General features: G+C 32.6%; 1 pseudogene across 1 annotated transcript; it reads right to left on the bottom strand.

The window, feature by feature from the left end:
* Positions 1 to 1,879: 1,879 nt before the first annotated feature.
* LOC100781468 (uncharacterized) lies at positions 1,880 to 3,595 on the bottom strand (annotated as a pseudogene). Its single transcript, XR_003266693.2, has 5 exons — positions 3,497 to 3,595; positions 2,983 to 3,200; positions 2,644 to 2,855; positions 2,478 to 2,566; positions 1,880 to 2,114 (listed from the first exon to the last, which is right to left on the bottom strand). The product of XR_003266693.2 is annotated as an uncharacterized protein (transcript).
* Positions 3,596 to 5,975: the final 2,380 nt, after the last annotated feature.

The raw sequence follows: 5,975 nt of genomic DNA, 5'->3' as shown, positions 1-5,975 counted from the left end.
GTGTGTGTGAACATAGTGTGATTTATCATTATTCATTAAGCTTGATAGACTAAAGGTTAAAGGAATGGGTCAAATAGTATATGTAGGGAACAACCTTTCCTCCATGAGCTAACATTTGATGTTGAGTTAGGCCAAAACTCATTCTAAGATATTTTTTATTGAACCACAAGCAATTCTATCATGGTTATTTTAGAAATTTGTAATTGATCAAGGAAAACAATAACAGACTATTTGATATTACTCTCTTTGAACTCACCCCACACCCTTTCACTAGTTTTCATAGTTAAAACATTCAATTGTCTTGAAAACATCTTTTAGGAAATATTGGCTTCAAGTTAAAAATATCCACCAATATTTTCCCAAAATAAAAAATTAATTGTTGTTGTAAAATCGCCTCAATTGCGGTCACCCTTAGTTCACCTTAGTTGTGGCCTCTTTTGGGAGTTGCCTTAATTGCAGTATTATCAATGGCGGAAGGCCAAAATTTTGCCACATAAACATGTCATTGCTGCAATGGCGTTCACCATCTCTAAAGACTTGTCATTCTATCAATAATCGAAGTACTAAAGTTAATCAACCATTCTTCAATTAGCTTCTATATTACACTGAAAACCCTAAATCACCATTAGGCAATGGGCATGAACCTCAAATTAAGCTAATAGTCAGCTAGAGATCAAAGAACCCCCGAGGGATCAATACAACCTCCAGCTAGCTGAATAATCCACCAAAAATGAAATTTTAAATGAAACGAAATAAGTCATTCCAACGATGACCTAGCTGAAATAGTCAGAAAAGGGAAACGAAATACTGACCTTGGACGATGACGGCAATAATAAAACGGTGGTCGAATACGTTTGACAACGGGGCGGACCGGCACGAAAGGGTGATTGATAGAGAGGGTGACTGGAGTGAGGGTAGCGCTTAAGGGGTGAGTGGTGAGTGTATACACTAACTGAGATCACGAGACTAACTCAGTTAATGAAACGGGTTCACATGACTAAATGACGTGCATCATTCTACGATGGTGTGTTACATAACCGTCTTCGTTTTCAAACTTCGCAATTACGAAAGTGTCACCGTGTATTATACTATGACGGTTTAGGAGAACCAACTTTGTATGTATGTCATAAAAAGGCCTTTTTTAGGAGTGATATCTACCTTCAAAAGATTTGCACATATACTACATTACCAAATTAAAATTTTAACAGTGAATTTTCTAATTAATAATTATAACTGAATTTAGTGTTGAATATTTACCCGACATAGATAACTTTTTAAGGCCTAAATTAACTTTCTTCGTGTTTTTTTATAATTTGTTTTATTAGTATTTCGAATTATTTTATTTAATTAATAACTCAAACCTAATATTAAATTAATTAAAATATGTCATATAAATTTTTAATAAATCACGTGTCTGTTTTCACCCATTATTGCGTTAAATAATATAAAGTACGATTCCCTCATCTTAAAGAAATAAAATCACAAATTTATAATATGTATGTGTAGATGTGGAGATTTGGTTTTGGATGCGGTTATATACCTGGACTTAAAATTTTTCCTACAGTTTCTTATTATATATTTGGATTGGTAAAAAATTTAATCATTACTTATACTTTTTCATATCCATTAAATCCGAGTATGACTTTCATCTCTAAATTGTTTGCATATCATTAGTAAAAAAAAAAACGTTTTTTTTATCAACCACACTAATTTTTAAACTATAAGTTACAAAGTTTGCATTTTGGTCTTTTTAATCCATAATTTTATTATTTCTCTAAAAAAATTGATAATTTTATTATAAAAGGCAATCCTAATTTTGAATGATTTTATTATTAAAGAAATTTTTTAACTTATATTTTTTTTTGGTTACATACTTATCTTATATTTAAAAATATGAAATATTATTAATTATTAATCTTCAAAAGTGTATCAGCATCAATGCACAATTGGTAATGTAGAAAAATGTTTGTAACATTAAGATTGTCAGAAAGATGCAATAGAGAAGTGAAAATATAGTCTTTTCCAAGATATGATGGAATTGAAGGAGGCCTAACAGACTTCAAGAACTTTTGATATGGACTTGGTGAAATGCCAGACATTGCTGCACCCTCAACCTATAGAAGCAGCAGATGAATAAATGACTCAAGATTTCTCATATATTCACACAATAATTTTAGCAACATTAGACTAGACAGTTTTAGAGAACAAAGGACAAGTTTAAATTCTGTGGCAAGTGTATCTATAGGTAATCTTGAGTTAAAAAGAAAAAAAAATGATAATTTGGAACCTGTATAGCATAGCATGAAATGAGAGATATATTGGAAAGTTGAGAACAGTTGAACTTCCCAAAATAACTCCAGATATCTACTACATCTAGATTAATTGAAGTTCTATCAATGGACAATGATATTTATTTGAGGTCTATATCAGATTTACTACAATGAATCAGAAGGCAGAAGACAATACTAGGCACTCACATCTTGAGATGCTACAATTGTACCGAGTCTACGTTGTAATAATGCAAGCATATAGCCAAAGAAGGCAGCCCCAACAAGCATTGCAATTCCTGCAAATTGACCACAATCAATCTTATTGATCAAAAGGTTTTCTAGAGAAAGGAGACTCTGGATTGATTTAGTTTACCAAGTGTAAATCCATTTTCGCATTGATAAGCACAATCATCAAAGTGTAGTTGGATCTACCTGATGGCTTGGTTCCCCCTGTCTATGACAAGTAGGGAACAACTACTTCCAACATAAACCACATCCAACTCATTAGGAAATTTAGCTTCTTCACTTGGATCATCAATATGGCCCCCTCCCCGGCTCCATTTTCCTCCAGCAATTGTTGTGATCCTTGGAAACAAAAACCTTAACTAAATAAAGGCTCCAATTTACGATTCTAATGTGAGAAGTAGAAAAAAAGTCTTATGGGGGAGAGGACTGAGGAGGACAAAGGATTGCTCAGAGTATAACATAATGCTTGCTTGAATCACTAAATTTCCTAATTGTCATTTTCATTATATCTGCAACATAGATATTTCCTCGGTTATCAACCGTTATCCCCTTTGGGTGATTCATCCTAGCCTCCCTAAGCCTTCCCTCAACATGTTCAGAATACCCTTCAGCAGATCCTGCCACCAGCTTCGGTCTGGTATCTGCAAAATTGCATTGCACATGCCATTCTTTAAGTAAGGAAAATATTCATATAAATCGGTTCAAGTATGGCAGAGAAACTAATTAAAAAGAGAAGTCCCACATACACAACAATTTTGAAATGCAATATCAAGGGCATCACAATAATGGGATCAATGTTCCCAACAATCACAACAGGAAATGTTGATGGATCTTTGAAACATGTGCTGAAGAATTCACAAGCTTTCCATGGATCAACCTTTTGTAAGTCACTTTTTCTAATAGGTTGCAAAACAGACAATATGCTGAAAGTCAAAAGTAGATCATTCAGCCGATGAGTTAACTGATTTCAAAAGTCATACCCAGAAGAAATAAGAGTTTCCATAGTTAAGCTCCTTTACACGGTTTGTAAAAGCAGTATATGGATCCCTATCTTTAGCAGATACTGTTTCTTCAGCCATTTGCATGGCTATTTTCTTTCTCAATGCGATCAACAATCATCATATAAAAGAGGCAAAAAACCAAAAACAGTTCAAAAACCAAAATAAATTTATAAAAAAATACAAAAAAATCTTAAAAAATAAAAAATAATCCAGTGTATGTAGCTTCAAAATCATTACTGCTAAAACTACTTTTGGTAATGAGTTCAATAAAAAGCAGAAAAAAAAAACAACAATAATAATAATCGCTTTTGAATCTGAGGAGTTCCCTCGCAGATTGGAGAGCTTCTTTGAAGGCGAGGACTGAGTTGGAAGTGTCCTCAGGAAGTGCATCCTTGTTCATATCCCTAATCTCCTTGAACATTGGGATCAGAAGCTTCAGCCTCTACGCCAAGTTGCAATGCTGCTTCTTCATTGGAGGCATGTACTCGGAGATGTTGGCTATCTCGTTCACCAACTCGGTCACCTTGCTCGCGTTCTCGCCCTCCATGCTTGCAGATCCCGCTATACATCGCCATTTTAGGTGGATTGTCAGAGATCCAAGCTGAAGGAAACTCAACATCAACGATGATGAGAGGCGAGGGCTTGAGAGTAGTTTCGACATGATGACAGTGCCAACAGTGACGAGAGGCTAAGCCTCAAGAGGTTTGGGAGTGTGAGAGGTTTGGGCGAGAGAGGAATGTCACTGAAAATTTATATTAATTAGAAATGCAATTAACAACATCAGTTTTAATAAAAATAATGTTAAGTGGAAAAAACAACATCTTTATTAAAAATTAGTCGGTAACCCGTGCGTATGCACGGGTCTTTGTCTAAATGATTTTCGATGGAAGAATAAAAAGAAAGAGATTATAAAAAGATAAAAGAACTAACATTCATATTAAATAGTTCTAAATAGTACAGTTGATCAATTGTCAAATTGTTTGAGTCACTTGATTAACCAAACTTCAAAGATTGATGTTCATGTGAATTTGAAACCCGTGCATACATATGAGTCACTCGATGGAAGAATAAAAAGAAAGATTGTAAAAAGATAAAAGAACTAACATTCATATTAAATAGTTCTAAATAGTACAGTTGATCAATTGTCAAATTGTTTGAGTCACTTGATTAACCAAACTTCAAAGGTTGATGTTCATGTGAATTTGAAACCCGTGCATACATATGAGTCACTCGATGGAAGAATAAAAAGAAAGAGATTGTAAAAAGATAAAAGAACTAACATTCATATTAAATAGTTCTAAATAGTACAGTTGATCAATTGTCAAATTATTTGAGTCACTTGATTAACCAAACTTCAAAGGTTGATGTTCATGTGAATTTGAAACTCGTGCATACATATGAGTCACTCGATGAAAGAATAAAAAGAAAGAGATTGTAAAAAGATAAAAGAACTAACATTCATATTAAATAGTTCTAAATAGTACAGTTGATCAATTGTCAAATTGTTTGAGTCACTTGATTAACCAAACTTCAAAGGTTGATGTTCATGTGAATTTGAAACCCGTGCATACGTATGAGTAACTTGATTAAGGGACTTCAAAGGTTGATGTTTATGCGAATTTAAAACTTGTGTATACGCATGGATCACTTGATGTTCATGCAAAACAATTTTTCAGATCACAAAATTAACAAACTATATTAAGATGAATCTCATAAGACTTAAACATAATAAACAAAATAAATGTTTAAAACTAAAAGGGTTAAAAAGTATAAAAAAAGTATAATTAAATTGAGAATTGAAATTTCAAATAAGTAAAATAGTATTTTTATAAATATATGACAGCATGTCAATTATAATATAAATTACTTCATATTTACATTTGTCAGGTCACTTAACAATTGTTAATTTACATTTAAATACTTGAATTTGAAGCACCTCAACAGTAACCACACCATTGCCTCTAATTACCTGCAATAATAGAGAAAAATTAGCAATTTCAAATCCATGTTCATGTTCTATTAACTGCACTGTCTTATCAACTTAAATTTTAAAGACAATGCAAAAGAATAGAACTCACCACCATTTCTATGAGATTTTTCTCATTGTCATTCACTTCACCACCAAAAAAAAAATTCAAGTGAAAAATGAGAGGAACGCTAATGTTTTAAAATCCCGTGATTGTTCTGACCTACTCATGATGGAGAGAAGGGATCAGGGAAGCGAACAAAAAAATATGATAATAGCATGACTGCAATTGTAAAGAAAAAAATTAAAGACGAATTAATAAGAATGAAGAAAGAAGACATAAATCCATTGCACAATAGCATGAAATTTGAAGTTGAAGTACCTCTCAAATAGCTTGAACCTTCCATAATTTTTTTAAAAAATAATAATAATAATAATAATAATAATAAACATGCATAAAACAAAGTACAAAGAAAGAACCTTGCAAGCAAG

Source organism: Glycine max, chromosome 4 (assembly GCF_000004515.6).
Source record: "Glycine max cultivar Williams 82 chromosome 4, Glycine_max_v4.0, whole genome shotgun sequence".
Classification (NCBI taxonomy): Eukaryota; Viridiplantae; Streptophyta; class Magnoliopsida; order Fabales; family Fabaceae; genus Glycine; species Glycine max.
This window is presented reverse-complemented; position numbering and strand designations above follow the sequence as displayed.